Genomic DNA, 21,028 nt, shown 5'->3' on the forward strand with positions numbered 1-21,028 from the left:
GGTTCCGGGTAATGCGTCGGAAAAGTTTACAAGATATAGAATTTAAATCATGTGGGAAGGAATATGAATGATTAGTGACAGTCAACATTGTTATGTCAACGGTAGTTCCTGCCTCACAAACCTTATTCAGATCATTGAGAATGTGAACAAACAGGTGGCTGAGGATAAAGAGGTTGTTGTGATGCATATGGATTTCAGTAAGTCGTTTGATAAGGTACCCCCATGTATGCTATTGCACAAATTTCGGAGTCATCGGATTGAGGGGACTCAGCGGTGAAAATCAGAAATTGGTTAGCTGACAGAAAAAAGAGAGCGGTGGTTGATGGGGAATGTTCATTCTGGCGTGTAGTTACGAGTCGTGTACCGAAAGGATCTGTTTTGGGTGTACTGCTGCTTGTCTTTTTTTATACAAGGTATGGATGAGCGTGGAGAAGGATGAGTGAGTAAAATTGCGGATGACACTGGGGTCGGCAGAGTTGTGGATAGTTCCGAAGTATGTTATAAGTCACAGAGGAACGTAGATAAAGTGCTGAGGTGGGCTGAGAGGTGGTAAACGAGTTTTAATTAGGAAAAGTGTGAAATGCTTCACTTTGGAAGGAGTTACAGGAATGCAGAACACAGAGAGAATGGTCAGATTCTTGGTTGTATAGATGAGCAGAGATCTCGGTATCCATGTACACAGATCACTGCAAGTTTCAACACAGCTTGGTAACTTCATTAAGAAGTCATAAGGTGTGTTAGCTTTTATGAATAGAGGGATTGAGTTTCAGAGCCATGAGGTCATGCTGCAGCTGTACTCAACTCTGGTGCAGCTGCAGTTGTACATTGCGGAAATGTGTGGTCAGCGAAGTTTGGGAATGTTGTGGAAGCTTTGGAAAGGTTTCAGAGCAGATTTACTCGGAAATTTCCTGCTATAGAGGGAATGTCATATGGAGAAGGCCTGAGGCCCTTGAGGCTGTTTCGTTAGAGCAAAGGAAGTTGAGAGGTGACTTTGCGAGATATACAAGATAATCCGAAAGTTAAGTATGGTGGGCGGAGTTTTTTTCTACGGATGGTAATAGCAAGCACGAGGGTACATTGCTTTAAACTGAGGGGTGATGGATAGAGCACAGATATCAGAGGTACTTCCTTCATTCAAAGAATAGTAGGGGCGAGAAACAGCCTGCCTGCAACAATAGTAGACTCGCCAAATTTAAGGCCACTTTAACGGTAATTGGATAAACATATGGATGAACATGGAGTAGTGTCGTTTGGATAGGTTTCAGATTAGCTTCACATTTCGAGCAAAGTCGAGAGCCAAATAACCTGTCCTCTCCTGTTTTGTTCTATGGTGTATCACATTTACTCAACCACACAGTACAATCCCATTAAACGTAAATCTCTGGACACTCCCACACCTGAAGTCTCAAACCCCGCATACTCACCCACTGTCACACGTATTCGCCCAAACATTACACCACCACACGCAATTCCCTGCACTTCACCAGCATCACATTCATTTCCCTGCTCCCTCTCCCACAGTCATGTATACGGCTCCGCTCACCACCACCCCCTCTGATCATGCATACTCCCCCACTAACTTCCCCATCATCATGCACACTCCCTGGCACACTCACCGACCTTGAGACATACTCCAGTGCTCACACTCCCCAGGACACTCATTCTCTCATTCACATCCACATCATCAATAAAAATATCCCTCATACTGTCTCACCATCAGACTCACTCACCCACTATCACCCACACTCCCCTGTACACTCCGCTCCATCATACTCAGTCTCTGGCAAACGGCCCTACCATCACCCTGGCTACCACACATACGTCTGCTACATCAGGTTCACTATCCTGCACATTTTCACACCGTTTTGCACAGCCCCCATTTTTTCACACGCCACTACAGTTACTCTCAATCGTCCCTACATTCCCCCACAGACACGCTGACTCCCTCTCACAGTACCTCTCCATCACGCTCACTATTCTGACACTCCCCCACCGTCACACTCACTCTCCCTGGAAACTCTCCCAGGAGACACTCACAACTTCACCCATACCCACCATCACACACATTCCCATCCAGTCACCCCATTGTCATGCTCATGCTGTTGCGCTTGTCGACACCGTCACGCTCACCCTCGGTGCACACAACCAGCCATCAGGCTTAAACTCCTGCACATGTACACACCGTCATGTTCACTCACTGCTCACTCCACCAGTGTCACTCTCACTACCTCCAAACTCCACCATCATCACACTCAGTCTCCCCGCAAACTAACCCACTCACACACTCAGTAACCGCACACTACTCCACCGTCACACTCACTTCCTCACACAATGCCCCACTGTCGCCCACATTCCCCAGCACAAGACACCACCATCACATTAACTCCACCGAACACACCTTAACCACAGCCCCAAACCCTCCCATACTTCTATACCATGAAACGCACTCCCCTGTACACTCTCCCATCGTCATTCTCACTCCCCCAAATCTAGTAGAACGTCATACACACTCCTCCACACACTCCTCTCCCGTTACGCTCACATCTTGCAATCGCCATACTCAATGCCCCAAGCAATCTTTCACCATCTAGCTCACTCATCCGCACACACTGCTGTCATCCTGCTGTCAGAGCTGTATTGTTTATTCGTGTGTACACTCCCAGACCATCACAGCCACTTCCACGCACAATCACCCACTTTCATGCTCACTCCCCTGCACGTTCACTCAATGTCAATGTCTCACACCCCCACTGTCACACTAACTAAGCAGCACAGTCGCCCACTGGCACGCCAACACCCCTGCACACTCACCCACTCTCACACCAATACTCCCGGTACACTACATCACCAACACTCTCACTCAGCCGCAAACTACCCTCCATCCCGTCACTCCAGTGCACACTCCTTCACCATTATGCGAACTGCCCCGCACACTCCCCACTGTCATACTTAGTTCCGCCCTTAATTCCTTTACATTCAGAAATACTTACCCGATCAATCCTCCACCATCACGCTCACTGCTCTGTACAATCTCACACCGTCACGCACACTCCCTTCTTCACTACCCCTTCATGAAGCACACATGTCGCTAACTTTGCCACTATTATGCTCACGGCCCTGCACACTCACTCATATTCAGCACACTTCTGCACTTTCTTCCGCACCGTCTCATTCAATCCCCCATCAAATCCCCACCATCCTACCAGTGCAGGAGAAAGTGAGGACTGCAGATGCTGGAGACCAGAGTTGAACAATGTGGTGCTGGAAAAACACAGCAGGCCAGGCAGCATTCGAGGAGCAGGAGAATCGCCGTTTTGGGCATAAGCCCTTCTTCAGAAATTCTCACTGAAATCCTTGTACAGGGAGGAGGACAGCTTCTTCAAGGTAGGCATCCTTGCAAGAGGATTCGCAGTAGGTTAAGATCAACTCGGAGAAAGAGTGGACTGCAGATTCTGGAGACCATAAATGAAAAATGTGGTGCTGGAAAAACACAGCAGGCCACGCAGCATCCGAGGAGTAGGAGAATCGACGTTTCGGGCATAAGCCCTTCTTCAGGAAGAAGGGCTTATGCCCCAGATGTCGATTCTACTGCTCCTCGGATGCTGCCTCGCCTGCTGATTCATACAAGTGCACCCAATCAATACCCCATCACCATGCTCACTCCTCTGCACACTCCAACACTGTTACATTCACACCCCGCTCATTTCCGTAAGATCACTCACACTCCACGCTCACTTCCCCACCATCACGCGAACTCCACCGCACAATCCCTCACCATGATACTCATCCCCAGCACTCCCTGCCACTGTCTTGCTCACTCCCCAACCATCATGCTGACTCTCCCACACACTGCCGCACTGTCAGTCTGTCTCCCTGGACATGCATCCACCCTCAGGCCTGCTTCCCCACAAACTCTATCACATCATGCTAACACAATTGCACACTCCCTTGCCGTCTTACCCATTCGGCCTCACACTTCCCCAACGTCACTCTCCTTTCCATACCCACTACCCCACCGACACACGCACCATCCTGCTCACTGTCCCTCCATCCATCTCAATACCTCCCACACTCACTGACCTGAGAACTAGCCAGCAAACCCCTCCTCAGTGAATCCTCTAGAAATGGCCTTTGACCAATCCATACACAATCCCTTGTTGTCCCAACCTCACTACTTCACCCTTGCCACAGCCTATAGTTCCATTCATACATTTATCCCCTTGTAACGTTCAGTGTTCTCACACCCACTGAGTTCCCTGTGAATCGTATTTGGCCCAACCCCATACTTTTACCAAGCAACGAACTGATCCTCCACAACATTTCCTCTGTTACGCTATCAGCGACTAATTATCCACAGCACCACCAAACCCTGTCTCTGTTTCCTTGCAACGGAAGTTGTGAGAGGATTCGAAGAAGTGAGGTTTGGAAAGAGAAATATTGGGAGATAGGGAGTGCATGACCGAGAGAGAACATGGATAGAAACCGACAAAGCGAATGAGTTGAATTCTGCCGAAGGCCAGGTCGAACTTAGTGACCCAGAGTTGAAAGCACAGATGGAGAGACTTAAATCTCTCACGAGAGATCGGCCCCGTTATCCTTACCTTCCCTGAGGTCCAGAACTTGGGGGCTGAGTCAATCTCTCTCAAGCTCAGCTTCTTCAATACAAACAGGAATAAAAATATAGTTCACTTTGCTGCTTGGAGCATTTTATTAACCACGTTTATTGTTAACAAATTGAAATGATCCATACAGATAATGGGATGCTGCTTTGCTTACTGAGCCTCGAGTTGTGAGCTGTTGAAATATTTCCCTATAACTCTCTGCGGGATAAGCATGATCCTCAATCGTTTACAACAGTAACAGGTTGTTTCATTGCTGAAACAATTAACTGAATAGAGAAAGCCCTTAATGTATTGATTATTGAATAAATGTAATAGATTTTTGAATTTGGGCAAACGGATATTTAAACACATTTTTCAGCTGCTTTCTGAACTTTTTCTGGGTTACAGCATAAATCACGGTGTTTGTGCAGCAACTGAGGAGCTGCAGTATGAAACCCAATTCCTTCACATAGGTATGTAGAAACATAGCCTGAAACCCAATATGATCCATCCGATACCATATAGAATACACCATTAACGTTGACCATAACAGGATGAAATTGGCCGAGATCACAAACAGTAAAACGATAGATTTTTGTCGATTTCTCATTTCTGTGTCACACTGAGCGTTCGCATTATTGTGAGCCCGGAGTCTCCTGCGGGCTCTGCTGGTCACCAAAATGTGTCTGACGGTGAAAATATTGAGCAGCAAAATCAGAAGAAATGGGATAGCCGGGGTTACAATGTGGTGGAGGAACTCGATTGCGATCCAGACTCTGGAGTAACGGATATCCTTTATTACATCACAAAACCAGGGGAAGTTCTCCAGCCAATACTTAGCTGTGAACATAAAGTACCAGAAAATGTTCTTTAAACAGCTCAGCACAGTCACTGTTCCGAGGACCGCAGCCGCCGTTTTCTCACTGCAATATTTAGTTTTCAGCTTCTGGCAACAAATGGCTATGAATCGATCAAAGGTAAAACTGACAGTGAACCACACAGAACAGTCAATGGCTGCATAAAGCAGGACAGCGTGGATATTACACACGGGGATAGAATACATGAAATAAAACTGTTCATAATAAACAACAGGAATGTGTCTTAATATCAAGTCGAGAATAATGACCAGGAGATCTGCCATTGCCATGGCAACCAGGTAATAGCTGACACACGGAGACAATCCACAATCTTTAGAAAGCAGGACGTAGATCGTCACTATGTTAACTGTGAGGATGGAAAAAAATATATATATCAGTCTTGATACAAATTATGCATTTGTTTGAGGACCCATTGACGTTTTCGAATGTGTCAATGCGTTCCAAAATGCATTAAAACAATTGGAGCTGAAATGACAAATTGGCAGGTCTGAATAAAGACAAAATTGTGTCATAAAACGCAAGCCACCTTCCCTCACCAAGCACACGGAGACACATCTATATTAACAGGTGTTTTCTCGAACATTCCCACACACTCTAACACTCGGGAGTTTAAATACGGAGGGTGAAAACTTTGCCATCCTGAAGGTTTCTCACCCAGTTCCTAAAGGACAACCCTAGATTGGAAATTCCTGTCTTTTCGTATAAATTGTAATCGATCCTCTGTCATGTAGAAATACAAATGCAGGGAAAATGTATTAACCCCTTTAAATGACCGAACTGTACCTGCTTCTACTTGGAAAAGGATATCTCCCCTCAGTGTCTAATCTTTTGTTTGAATCACTGACGTGCGGTCGTTCATAAATACTGTCATTGAAAGAATATTCCTGGGAATGTCAGTTAAGGATGTTTTGGAAAATGTTCGTGATAGAATTTTCCAGAGAATGTCAGTCATATAATGCTCCGGCAAAATCATATATAGATTCTTTCACTAAATGTCAGTTGTAGCATGTTCTGGAGAATGTCAGTAATATAATGTTCTGGTGTGTGTCAGTTGTAGAATGTTCCGGGGAATGTCGGGTACGGAATGTTCCTGACAATGTTAGTGATAGAATCTTCCAAAGAATGTCGGTTACAGAATGTTCAGGGGAATGTCAGTTGTAGAATTCTTTGGAATGTCAGGTCCAGAAGGTAATAGTGTCATTAATATCAACATAACAAAGGCCCTTCTGCAGATTAAGTTTAGTGAGACTCACTCAGCCTCATGGTGGGAATCTCCCCCAAAACCCAACTTGCACTTTACTACAAAAGCAATACGGTGAAGACATTATCTCGATCCTTTGATGAAAAATCCACTTTTACAATCATGCACATTCCATTCCTTATTCCAAGATCTCCCCCACCTCCTTTTAATTTTTGTATTACGCTCCAAAATATGAAATGTTCCAGATGTTCAGCTTCCAAAATCAGACATCCTGCAGTCAAATCTATCCAATGCCATTAAATCATATGATTTTCGCCTCACGGTATGCAGTGAATTCCTTGATCTATTTTAAGGATACAAGACACATTTTGATAGAGCCCCTTTCGTTCAGTTGTTTTACCCAAAATTCCATGCGTCATTCTTGCCTTGATTCCTCATAATGACCAGTCAGGAAAAAGTCTGAAACACTTCTGCTTACAGAATCAGAACTGATGGGAAATGTTTCATGAAGCCCCATCACCTTTCCTGAGTAGATCCCGTCCCGCTGATAGGACAGATGCACCACTGGGTACACCGTGGTATGCATTCAGGAGCTGAGTTACCTTGGAATTGCCGAACATTGATCCCAGATTTAGAGAAATCTCGTGGTAGCATTTCTAGGAAATCTCCTGATGATGGACATCCACTGTCCTCCACACCAGCCTTCGTTGATCAATAAGTCCCTGTCGATGTTGAAAATAAATCAGATGAAGCGCTGAGGGTGGCAATGACATAGAGCCTACTCTGCGTCTAGGACTTCAATGTTGATCACCAAAAGGGTCTCCAAAAGCACAACACTGACTGAGCAGAGCGAGGACAGAAACAGACAACCGCCAGACTGTGGGAAGTGATGGATGAACCAACAAGAGCGAAACCTTCACAGCAAACTACTTGTCACAGATGGATCTGCCCCATATATTATCTGTAGGAGCAGCCAGCACATGGTCCAGTCGCTGTGAATTTCTCAGCCTCATACTGAAGATACTGCCCACTCTGTTATCTGGCACTAAGTCCTGCGAAGTTGGACAGACTTCCAAAGGACCGAGCAAATGGAAACTAAGCATCCCTGAGGCACTGTGGGCTATGAGCAGCTTCAAAGTCAATGTCCTTGCCTCCATCATAAAGTCAGAAGTGAGCTGTTCACTGATGGTACTAAAACGTTCAGCAACACTCACATCTACACTGAAGCAGACCATTCAGCCCATCAAAAGTTTTAAACAACAACAGAATGAGACCATTTAACCATTCGAGGCTGTTACTCAGCAACTGGAGCCGAGCTCATAATCCCTCATGTCTGTCACATAGAAAATGTAACGAAATATTTCGAATTTCAAACCTGATACATAGGTGGACTGGTTACAGAATTGGAAGACTGGATAAAATTGACAAATTAGTGTCTCTGAGTTTAACAGACATTAACAACTACAGTGACACAGTGATCAGTGCCGGGTCCACAACTATTTGCAAACTTTCCCGATGGTTTTGATAAATGGAAGAAATGCATTCTAATTTAATATTTCAGTGATGCTCATATAGTCAGGAAATGAAGTTGTCAACAGGCGATGGAGAGTCTGTAATTCGATAAGCAATAGGGATTTGGCAGATGGGATATAACGTAGTTCATTGTATACCTTTGGATATTTCAGGAAAAATCAAAGGCTGAATATTATATCAACGGAAAACAATTACGTGACTTCATAATACAGAGTCGACGGGAACGTTCAATCTGAACAGTTCAGACATCAGAAATTTTGTTTCATCTGCCTGATGGTCACTTCCGTGATGTTCCCACTGGCATAATTGCTCTCAGTGCACACGGGATATTTTATGTGGTTAGTTGGTGGTGGGGAAATGTGGGGAGGGGGCAATGTGTACTGGACCGTTTATCAAGGCCTTTAACCGAGATGCCATTGTTCTTTTCGTTGGTGAGACCCTAAGACGATGGGACATGGGTATTCACCAATATGAAGTACTGTACATGGTCACATTGTAACGTCAGTGGAATGAGACCGAAGTTCCAATCACAAGAAAGAGAACATTAAATAAAGACAGTTCTGTATTCGATGAAATGCGTTGTTATACCACATTCTCAATTCACCGCACAGAACCAATCGAAACACCATGAACCCAAGCGAGGTATCCTTTTAGCATGGAGCACTGTGTAGACCTTCCTCTGCTCTGTCTAATCAAACAACCTGCCCAGAGGCGAACATTGTATCGACCACAGCACTGCAATCATCTATAAACCCGGATGAGATATCTGTTCAGAACGGGAGCAGTGCAGACCGCAGCACTAGAATATTTTTCCATACCTTTCTGAGTGAAGCACTCTCCGAAGGATTGAGATGAATTTGGATACGCTTTTTCTTACTGTTAATGTATTTTGATGTACTATTCAACATTATACCGGGAATGAATTGTAAATATTTAGCTTGATTCATGCACATCCTCTACACATTTCTGAACAGTATTAGTATGTAGCATGACCAATTCACCTAAACTGCACATCTTTGGATTTTTGGAGAAACTGGAGCACCTGGATGAAATCCACGCAGACGTAGAGAGCATGCGCATACACCACACGGACAGTCGCCCGTGGCTCGAATCAAAACCGGTCAGCGGCGTTATGAGATAGCACTACCAAGAACTGAGGTTCCTTGCTGCCTGCACCTTGGACCTAACATCGTGCAATAAGTGAGGACATTAGAAACTTTTCACTGGACTCATCAAATTGCACAGGCAACCAAACTAATTGAATTCAAATGTGAGACAGTCACTGTGTTTGATGCCTTTTCCAAACAGCGCTTCTGCTTGGCGTGGAGCAGCCATCAGAGGCTGTTGTAACATCACATTAAACAAAAGTGAGTGAGACAGAAAGAGAGGAAAAGAGAGTGAAACGGGACATTTTCATCCCTGCTTCAACGAATTCACTCCCAAAACGACAGAATCTCGAATGTTCAGAGATACAGATGCAAACTGATACAATAAAGCACACACACAAAGACGCAGGAAAACGCAGAAACAAACGCATACACACATAATAATAATTTAGACACAGGCAAATATTTGCACCCTCAAACCAACAATCTCATTAAATATGACAATGGATCATCTGATGTAGACATCTACGTTATTTCCTCTTGGGAAATACGAAAGGGCAGATGACTGAACTGTGAGAGGGAGCGAACTATGAGACGAGTGACCCTAAATCTATTAGTTTGAGAATACTTCTGGAAATGAATACGCCTGGTCGACAACTAAACGTATTAAAATGGGAAAAGGATAATTTTGACATTATTCAGCAGGAACTTTCAAAAGATGATGGGGGAAGCTGTTTCCCGGTAAATGGGTTGCTGATGAGTAACAGTGCTTCAAAAGTGAGACAATGAGTGTTCAGGGACAACATGTTCGTCTTAGTGTGAAGGGCAATGCTCGCAGAAGTAGGGTACAGTCCATGACGGGGGATATTGCCGTTCTGGTCAAGAAAACAATGGAGGTGATATACGTCAGGACCCGGCAGGTGGGATCAGGTGAATCACTTGAAGAGCAGACGGTATGTAGGAATACGCTCAAGAGGGAAATCAGGACAGCAAAAAAGGGTGTGATGATGCTGCTCTTTTAACAAGGGAAAATAGTCATTTTTTTTCAGCAGGTCGTAAACGACACACTCCAATAAATCAGTACTATTTTGTTGGCAGGCAGCAGATACGGTTTCTTTGAGGTTGAAGGCATTCGAGCTTTTTCAAAAAAAAAACTTGCAAGTTGAAATGGGAGTGGCCAGTTCTCCCAGTTCAGTTTGGTTTGGTTTGGTTTGGTTAATGGTGATTTGGAATATTAGAACATAATAAAACAGGAGAACTAGGAGCAGGCGTGTGCTGTCAAGAACTTCGTACCTACTCTTTCATTCAACAATATCAAGGCTGACTTATTCGTGGACTCAGGTCCACGTAGTCGCACTCTCGCTGTACCCCTTAATTATTTCATGTTTCCCAAAAATGTCTACCTTAGCTTTAAAAACGTTGACTGAAGTAGCTTCAACTTGGCGTCAAGAACACCCAGACAGCTGCATGATATCATGCTACAACTTTATTTCCCATTCAAGTAATATTCCTTTCTTTCTCCTACCAAAATGAATGACCTTTGGTTTGTAAACATTGTACTCCATCTTCAGACCTCTTCCCACTAATTCTTTGCAACTGTGTTCCTCCGCAAGTTCTCATAGTCCTCTGCATACTGAGCTATGCTGTCCGTCATAGCGACATCTGCAAACATTGACATTCTGCACACGGTACCCATTTCGAAATCATCTTTGTAAATTGTGAATAATTGTGGTCTCAACACTGATCATTGAGGCACACCACTCGTCATGGTTTGCATCATTAAGTTGGTATAATGTATTGTGCAGTTGGACAGTTAAGTTGTTTTATATTCTGTTTTATTCTGCTTGTATTTCATTTGTTAATGTGGTCAATAAATTGTGTATTATCTAAAACTAAATGGTTTGACCAGCTGCATCACTACTGCAATATACACGTTAAACCTGCTTAAAAACAACTGAAAATGTGATGGCTCCGGCTACGTTTTTGAAATGTTTTGAGAAGGTTTCGCCTTGTTCCTGAAAGATGGAGGCTCTTTGCGGGTTTTGTTCTATACTTGCGAATTGGGATGGCGTTGTTAGACTCGAAGGCATCGAATCACAACTCGATAGATCGCCATATTGACGAAAATGAAATATTGCATATTAGATTGATCTCAGATTGATTCTACCAGTCAGCTTAACATCGAGCGCCTGTATTGCACTGTAATATTCTATGTTCTGTGTTCAATGTTGCTTGTGGTCTATTTTGTTCTGGGTGGTGAATTCAGATCTGTTAAACAGTGCTTGGTACAGCATTGTCTCTTTCAGTCACCAATAATTTACTGGAGGTGGAAGAAATTACCTTGGGATTATTAAAAAAGGAAATTAAGTCCAAGCGGCTGGTGTGAGCGAATAAGTTGGAATTGGAACTGTCTCTTCCCGAGAGGAAAGGAGAGATAATTACAGTGATACCTTGGCATTTCAATTTGCTGGAACCACCATCTGAATCTTTAGAGACTGGTAAAATTCAGTTGAACATGTCTCACCTTGAGCTTGAGGGAAAAGACATAAAATAGCAGAGACAGAGAAAAAGCGATAGAGACAGATTAGAGAGATAAAGAGAAATGTAGGGAAATTGAGAGAGAAAAGTAAGGAAGAAAGAGTGGGTTTCAACTTTAGAAGGTGGCACGAGGAAAGGAGATCAAAAATTCACTTTCTGAATCAGTGAGGACTCACGTGGAATTGCAGAGAGTTAAAGCAGCAACTTTAGCAGCTGGAATAGCTGACATTTATGAATTGCTTCATAAATCTAAGATTGGCTTTCAAAGTCAATTTCATTCCATCAGCGATAGAAATTGAGGAAACGGGAAGGGAAAGGTAAATCTTGTTGAAGATCAAAAGGATAATAGACCACACTGTAGAAAGGAAACCCTTGAACTGGCAGAAGTAGTTTAAGAGAAGCTCCAGCGTTTTCAACGCAAAAAAGGAGGCCACGTGTAATCACAGTGTCGGTGGGTTAGGAAAAGAACTGGGAAGACAGTTGTAGGAGTCAAGAAAAGGATAAGCCAATGAACTTGTTTGGATCGGAACCATCGCAGTGAAGGCTAGGAAGATGTACCAGAATGCACAAGTTGGTCAAAAGTTGTTTAAGGAGCAGGTACCACATCTTGTTAAACCATTTACTGTGGAGGAATAGTTTATTCGCATATGCCTGGAGCAGCAGTTGAAGAGGTTACAATGTTAAGAGTTACAGTTTGCTCTCAATATGTGATGTTGAAAGATGAGGAGATATGTACTTCTGAAGGACTATTTCAGAAAAGTTCTGAGTAACAAGAATTCAAGGTGAGACAGAAAAACATAATTATGTAAAGTGAGGTTAAAATGTCCAATGAAGAGTGCAAATTTCGCAGAAGCGCAGAGACCACTACAAAGGTGGCATCAGACATTAAAGACAATGTTGAGGTCTAATTGTTAAAGCTATCCAGCTGATGGGAAAAAGTGAATTCAGTTTGCGTGTTTTGTGATCAGCGAAACACCATGAATCAACGAAATTCAGTCCATTTTATTTACTATATGGATATGAAGTGAAAAGATCGCAAAAAAGTGATTGAAGAGAAATTGGTAAGTCAGAGTTCACAGACCTTATATTTGGACAGTGCGTAAAATCTTTGGTCATAACTACATAGAGTGGGGAGATGCCTAGACAGCATTTGAGAGTATCACAGCATATAGTGCAATAGGAAGCAGACATGAAATCAAAAAGTGCAGCTTTGCAGGCGGGGATAAGGTGTTCGTGGTATTTTCAATGTTAGGTGAACCTTTACAATTAAGCATTAGTGGAAATTATCAAGTCGAAAGCAAAATTCAGTGAGGTAAACTCCAGACAGATAGGAATCATCACAAAGTGTCTCATGTGAATATGTCGAAAAGGTGTTTTGACAAGTAAGGAAAGCAAAGGAAGACTATGTTATTGATTGCAACACAGCAGGGAAAGCCAAGTCCAGAAGATTCTAAACTGGACATACGTCAAATTAAATTGGATAACGAGGAAGTTGTGTAAACTGAGATAAATTATTCAGTTACCTTCCAGAGGAGAATCTAAATGACCTGAAAACGTTATTACTATCATATGGGGAGATATGTGGAAACAACATGGGAAAAACTAGCCGAATTATGTTTGATTGAGGAAGTGAGGACTGCAGATAGTGGAGACCTGAGTCGAAAGGTGTGGTCCTGTAAATGCTCAACCAATCAGGCAGCATCTGAGGAGCAGGGGAATTTACATTTCTCGAAGATAACATCTCCATCAGAGATGGTTAATTGAGAATAGGAAGAGTGGATTAATGGCAAGTGTATTATTGGCAAGCAGAATCTTGTTTTTGAATTCGGAGCCTTCGAAACCGGTGGCACGGTGGCCGAGTGGTTAGCCCTGCAGTCTCGCAGCACCAAAAACCGGGAAACGAATCCAGCCTCGGGTGACTGTCTGTGTGGAGTTTTCACAATGTCTCTATGCCTGAGTAGGTATGCTGCCGTTTCCTCCCACAGTCCAAGTGTATTGTCCATGCTAAATTCTCCCAGAGTGTTAGGCGCATACGTCAGAGGGAAATGGGGTTGGGTGGGTTACTCTCAGGAGGGTTAGTGTGGACCTATTGGGACGAGTGGCCTGTTTCCACAATGTATGGAACCCTTAAAACAAAAAAAAGTCGTCAATTTGTGGAAGGACTGCAGAATAACTTGCGTTTTCAGATTTACTCACTCAAAGTTTGCAAGTTGCAACGCATCACACAACCGGAGATATGAAGTTACATTATCCTAAACCAGCTCACCTCATAGAACAGCATCGTTTCCCAAAGTAGAAGAAATGGTTAAATCTAAAACACGGTTGTCCTTTCGATAAAAGTGTAAAAATAAACAAAAACGGTTCAAATACGAGCTCATAAGTGCCTTACCATGTTGAGTTCTCACTGCTCACAATGATTCGATGGCCCTCGGTCCGCTGTCGTACAGCCTGTTCCCGCTCTATGGTGAAATCCTACACGAGAACTTGCTGCGAATAAAAACATGGAAGCTCGGGAACTCGGGGAAAAAAATACATGGCTTGATGTTTTGAAATGAGGCCACATGATGAATGAGGAAATGTGGAGGTCTTTAATATGTTAACCGGAGATAAATATCCCGAGGTAGTACAACTTTCCCTCAGGTCATTGTGGGAAGGAAGGAAAACATTTTGGACTCCATAGTTGTGATATTTGCATCGTTCCTGGGAGTTCTGGGGAAGGGTCACTGGAACCAAACCGTTAACTATCACTTCTCTGCACAGATGCTACCAGACCTGCTGAAATTTACCAGCAATATCTTTTTTTGTTTTGTTTATGCTTTACAATGTTTGCAGTTCTTTTGGTTTTTTGTTTGTGTCATTGACAGCCACGGTTGAGGTGCTGGAAGACTGGAAGACAGTTAATGTTGTGACATTATTGTTAATCCTGCAGCAAGGAAAAGCGAGGGAACGGGAGAACAGTGAGTCTGGTGTCATTGGTGGGCAACTGTTTGGAGGAAATTCTGAGACACAGGACTTATCTGCATTCGGAAAGGCAAGAACTGATTGCGGGATAGTCAGCATAACTTGGTGTGTGAGAGAAACGTCTCCCATAAATTGATTTCACTTTTACAAGTGGTGACAAAGCAGATAGATAAAGGTAAAGCAGCATACGTTGTCGACGTGCATATCAGTGAGGCCCAACATGGTTCTGCATAGTAAATATTTTCAAGGGAATCAGCGAGAGCTAGCCAATTAGATACATAATTCGCTTGACATTAGGAGACAGAGGTCGCTGGCAGTGGTTCGTTGTTTCGGAGGCCTGTGAGCAGCTGCGTGCCACAAGGATCGGCGATTAGTGCACTGTTGTTCGTTATTTTTAGAATAGTTTGGATGACAATATAGGAAGCAGGCATACTACGTTTTTAGACGATTCAAAATTGGCGATACAGTGGAAGGTGAAAAGGGTTATCTAAGCGGACAATGATATCTTAATCTACTAGGCCAGTGCGCCAAACAATGGCAGATGATGTATTATACAGTTAAATGCCGTTTCCTGCATTTTTGTTTGGAAAACCAAGCCAAGATTTGCACAGTTAACAATCGGGCTCTGGCGAGTGTTGTGAAACAGACTGAACCGGGGTTCAGTTGCAGGGTTCCTTAAAATGAAGTCGCAAATTGACAAGGAAGTTCTCAACTTATTTGGCACGTTACAATCATCGGTCCAAGCACTGAGAATAGGAGTTGGGAAATCAGTTATGACTGTACAACGGAAAGTGCTATTCTTATCGCCTTGCTATCCAAAGAATGTTATCAACGGGAAAGGGTACAAAATATTTGAATTGATGTGATGGAAAATGGAGATTTGAGACACAATGATAGGATGGGTAGCGTCGGACCTTTTCTCGTATGCATTGGAGAATGAGGGGTAACCTTCAGGAGGTTTATAAAATCATGCCAGACTTGATTTGTAGATGTTGGTGTTGGACTGGGGTGTACAAAGTTAAAAATCGCACAACACTAGGTAATAGTCCAACAGGTTTAATTGGAAGCACTAGCTTTCGGAGCGGCGCTTCTTCATCAGGTGATTGTCCATCACCTCACAATAACCTGATGAAGGAGCGTCGCTCCAAAAGCTAGTGTGCTTCCAATTAAACCTGTTGGACTTTCACCTGGTGTTGTGTGATTTTTAACTTTATGCCAGACATAGATAGCAAAAAAAGCAATGGTCTTTTCCCCAGGGTAGAGATCTCCAAAAGCGGGAGGCTGCACGTAACATGAAAAAAACTGCTGAACACATTAGCTAGGATAAACGCCCTCACACCATTCCTGCCAAGCGAACGAAGACATGTGCTGCATCACAAATGGTGCCGCTGTGGAAGCTGTTTCATTCCAGCTCCATCTCTGACGTCTATCCAGCAATTTGGAAAATGACTTAACTATGTCCAGTCCCCAAGAAAAGGATAATTGCAATCTGCCCAACTGTCATCCCCATCAGGCCCATCATGATAATCAAAGAGATGGAATTTCGTTTTGACAGAGTTGTCAAGGAACACGAAAATAACTTTCGCAGTGTGTTTTCTGATAGATCCCCATGTGGAGATGGAGCCGTTGTGGAAATGTCACTGGATTACTAATCCCAAAAAGGCTATTGCTCTGGCAGTTGGCAGATGTTAAAAACAATTGATAAACTTTGAGATGTAAAATCTGCTGTCAGTAATACTGACCTTGAATCGAATATCTTTTGCAAACACAGATTTGCTTCACCAATATACGTGCAGGGAGTAAAATTCCCGTGATTTTCTGGTCTGGCCGAGAAGTATCTCCAGACACACAGACATGTGATAAACTCTTCAATCCCATCTGAAAAGACCAAATAAGGCAGTCAATTTTGTCAACCTTCTCCGAGTTCTTCAAGAGATAACAACAGTCAGCAGCCCCGGTATTAGAAAAGTGAACCATAAACACAGTCGGTCCTGCAGATGCCGACTTGCTAACATCTCAGAACTTGTGAAAACACTTATAGAGCGTTCTCACTGACTGCAAAGAAACTTCGAGACAGTAGTACGCTTTTCCTAACATTGGACCTCCCCTATTCTAGTTATTGGACGAATATCTCTTCAGTGAAATTTTCCCACACAACATGCACATTTCATAATGTGATTATAAACATAAAATATATGTTACTAACTGCAGTGGTCTCTTGGGTCTATCAGTTTTGCTCGACCTTTCAACATAATGATGGGTCATTCTTTTTTCCCACGTCATTCTCGTGCTCTCTCCCTGTACCTTCAGAGTCGAGAAATCCTTAATTATATTAAGTGCCTTGCCTTCCACATCCTTATGTGGTCGAAAATTCGCCAAGTTCAGCAGTCGCTGAATGTCAACCTTGATTCTCATCTCAATGCCGAATTGCCTGTCTGCATCTCATGCTGTGTCCATTTCGAGTCAATGTTCAATCAGACGGTACTCTTATACAAATCAGATGACCGATCTTGTTGAACAATATTCAAGGGGCTTAACTATGTAAGTGACCACACGATCAGCTGAGAAGGACAGACACAGGCATTCAGTGGACTGGAACAGGCCAAGTGTCAAAGACATGAGTCAAAGGTGCTGAAACCTGGAGAACGTGAAGCAACACGTGGGGCACACTGAAAAGTGAACGTGAGCGCGAGGTGATCATTTTTTACTTTGCTCCTGAACTTTGCAACGATGGAACCTGAACGACCGAGGAGTGAAACACGAAAAGGTAGGTTAAGATACAGGTGGACAAATATTTGCGTTATAATTGGACTATTACTTAATGGAAGCCAAGATTTAGAATATTGGGTTATTGCAGAGGAAGGTGAATTGCTCAGGGTAGAGTTTGCTGGATCCAATCACAAGAATGAGAACAGAAATTAAATGTGCTTCATGATCAGTGAAATGGATAATTATATCACACACTCAATTCGCTTCAAAAAAGAAACTTCGAGACAGGAGTAGGCTTTTCTCCTCCAGCCTTGAACCCCGCCCCTCCAATCGCCACCAGGACAGAACCCCACTCTTCCTCACCTACCACCCACCAACCTCCAGGATCATCCTTCAACATTTCCGCCACCTCCAAACGGACCCCACCACCATGGATATATTTCCCTCCCCACCCCTATCAGCGTTCCCAAAAGACCACTCCCCCCGTGACTCCCTTGTCAGATCCACACCCCCCACCAACCCAACCTCCACTCCTGGCACCTTCTCCTGCAACCGCAAAAAATGCAAAACTTGCGCCCACACCTCCCCCCTCACTTCCGTCCAACGCGCCAAGGGATCCTTCAATATCCATCAGAAATTAACCTGCACCTCCACGCACATCATTTACTGCATCCGCTGCACCCGATGAGGCCTCCTATACATTGGGGAGACAGGCCGACTACTTGCGGAACGTTTCACAGAACACCTCTGGGACGCCTGCACCAACCAACCCAACCGCCCCGTAGCTGAAAAATTTAACTGCCCCTACAACTCCGCCAAGGACATGCAGGCCCTTGGCCTCCTCCATCGCTAGACCATGGCACCATGACGCCTGGAGTAAGAGCGACTCATCTTCCACCTAGGAACCCTCCAACCACAAGGGATGAATGCAGATTTCTCCAGCTTCCTCATTTCCCCTTCCCCCACCTTTTCTCAGTCCCAACCCTCAGACTCAGCACCTCCTTCTTGACCAGCAATCTTCTTCCCGACCTCTCCGCCCCCCCCGGCCTATTACCCTCACCTTAACCTCCTTCCATCTATCGCATTCCCAACACCCCTCCCCCAAGTCCCTCCTCCCTACTTTTTAACATAGCCTGCTTGACACACCCTCCTCATTCCTGAAGAAGGGCTTCTGCCGGAAATGTCGATTCTCCTTCTCCTTTGATTATTTTGGATCCTACCTTGCCGATACAAATGGAGAACAATTTTCTCCTTTTCTGCTTGCGCCTATAGTTTCCCTAACATTGATCTGATATTCACTGCTCTATACCTCCCTGGTCTGTCTCCACCACCCTGCAACTAAAGGGTGGTCTCCAATCCTCTAGCACATCCCATGTGACCACATTCTACTTAAACGATTAAAGATGGAACCTACACCATTGACCACTACAGCACAGTACAGGCATTTCAGCCCTGGATGTTGTGCCGTCCTTACTTCCTTCTCGCAGATCACATGCCCTTCATTGTACTATCCTCCATTTGCGTATCCAGCAGTCGTTTAAACGTTCTTAATGTTTTTTTCCCCCACTAATACTGTGGTCAGTGCATTCCAAGCGCACAAAACTCTCTGTGCAAGAAAAAACATCTGACACCTCCCCTAAACCCTTCTCCAAACACCTAAAAGTTATGCCTTCTTGTGATTGCCATTTACACCACGGGAAAAATTCTTTGGCTATCCAGTCAATCTATGCCTCTCATTATCTTGTGTAACTCTATCAAACCACCTCTCATCCTTCTTCATTTCCTTGAGTAAAGCCCGAGCTCACTGAACATATCTTTTGGAGACATGCCTTCCAGTCGAGGAAGCATCCTCTTAAGTGTCATGGCCTTTCCATTCGTGTGTCCCACAGCAGCATTGGATAAATCTCATCCAGTCCTGGGGTATTGTCTAATTTTATACGAGGTAAAACCAATCATACCTGTTCGCATTTTATGTAAATCTGTTCAAGGACTTCACAGTCGATCTGCTCGAATTCTGTCTGTACATAATCCGTTTCCATAGTAAAACAGTTTGAAGATTTCATATAACAATCTATCTATGTTCTCCAGCTACACACACAGTTTGCCTCCTTGTTTTTTAATGGACACTAATTGTTCCCTGGTAATATTTTGCCACTTGCTGCAATTGTGAAATGTCCTGGGATTTGGACGACGTTTGCCTGCTTGCACTTCATCGTGTTCCAGTGTTAGTCGGTACACTGTGTGATTTTACAATGTAGAACTGCGGTCAACTCTCATTCGTTGAATCTCGAGTGAACACAGGCCAAGAATCATTATCAGACAATCTTCGAATGTGAAGCATTAAGCTGGAGAATCCCCATTCAGTACATGCAATCAGTATATACTTGCTTTTATCAGAAATTTTGCTTTTACTTTCTTGGTGAAAGTGACGACTGCAGATGCTTGAGGGTCTGAGTCAAAACGTGTGGCGCTGGAAAAGCACAGCTGGCCAGGCAGCAACCGAGGAGGAGGCGAGTAGAAGTTTCAGACAGAGGCTCTTCATCAGGAATATGGGATGAAAGTGGAACGAGACTGACAGGCACTTTTTACCGACCGCCGTGTCCATCTTCTATCCCACCTGCCTGCACCTTCATCCCCTTCGACCTGTCACTGTCACTTCCCACCTGTATCTACCCAACATATTCCTAGCTACCTTGCTGCTGCGTCAACCCCACCCCCTATTTTTCTGAGCCTCTTCACACCAGTCAACCCACATTCCTGATGAAGTAAGTATGGCCGAAACGTCGTCACTCCTGCTACTTAGTTGCTGCATGACGTACCGTGCTTTTCCAGTACCACACAGTTTTACTAGCAGTCTTGATGTGTCCAATATTACAATTTTGAATAATAGATTCCAACACATTCCCTCGTATAGAATACAAGATAACTCGTCTGTAGTTCTCAACGCAACCTTTTCTTCCCTCTTTAAACCATTGAAATGCGATTATATCCTTCCAGTTTTAAAATGGAAAAATGCATGATCTCCCAGGCAATCAATATGTCGTTTTCTGCATGCTCTGATATCCCGGTGTCAAGTGCATCTGGTCCGTCAGACTTATCAATGCTCAATAAAGCTTTGTTTCCAATTATTATCTCGTTACTGATTGGGTTTTAGTGTCACAGATCCTTGGGCCATACGTTATTCCGGGGAGATTTTCTGTATCTTCTTCCATGAACACAGACGCAATTAACTGCTGCTTTTCTCTATCACTTTTCTGTTAATTATAATAAATTATCGTTACCGCGCATTCACTGATCAACATTTGATGTTGTTTTTATGTTCCTCTCAAGTATTGAAAGAAGTTTTTGTCAGTCTTTATGCTTCTTGTTTTTCTGCATCACTATTTTCTTTTCGTTGATTTCCTTATCAGTTTCTTTTTCCTTCCTTGTTGTGTCCCAAATTTCGCTGAATCAACAGTGCCTGGAATTTTTCTGAGCCACTTCCTTTGATCTAAAAAAATG

Source organism: Chiloscyllium punctatum, chromosome 35 (assembly GCF_047496795.1).
Source record: "Chiloscyllium punctatum isolate Juve2018m chromosome 35, sChiPun1.3, whole genome shotgun sequence".
Classification (NCBI taxonomy): domain Eukaryota; kingdom Metazoa; phylum Chordata; class Chondrichthyes; order Orectolobiformes; family Hemiscylliidae; genus Chiloscyllium; species Chiloscyllium punctatum.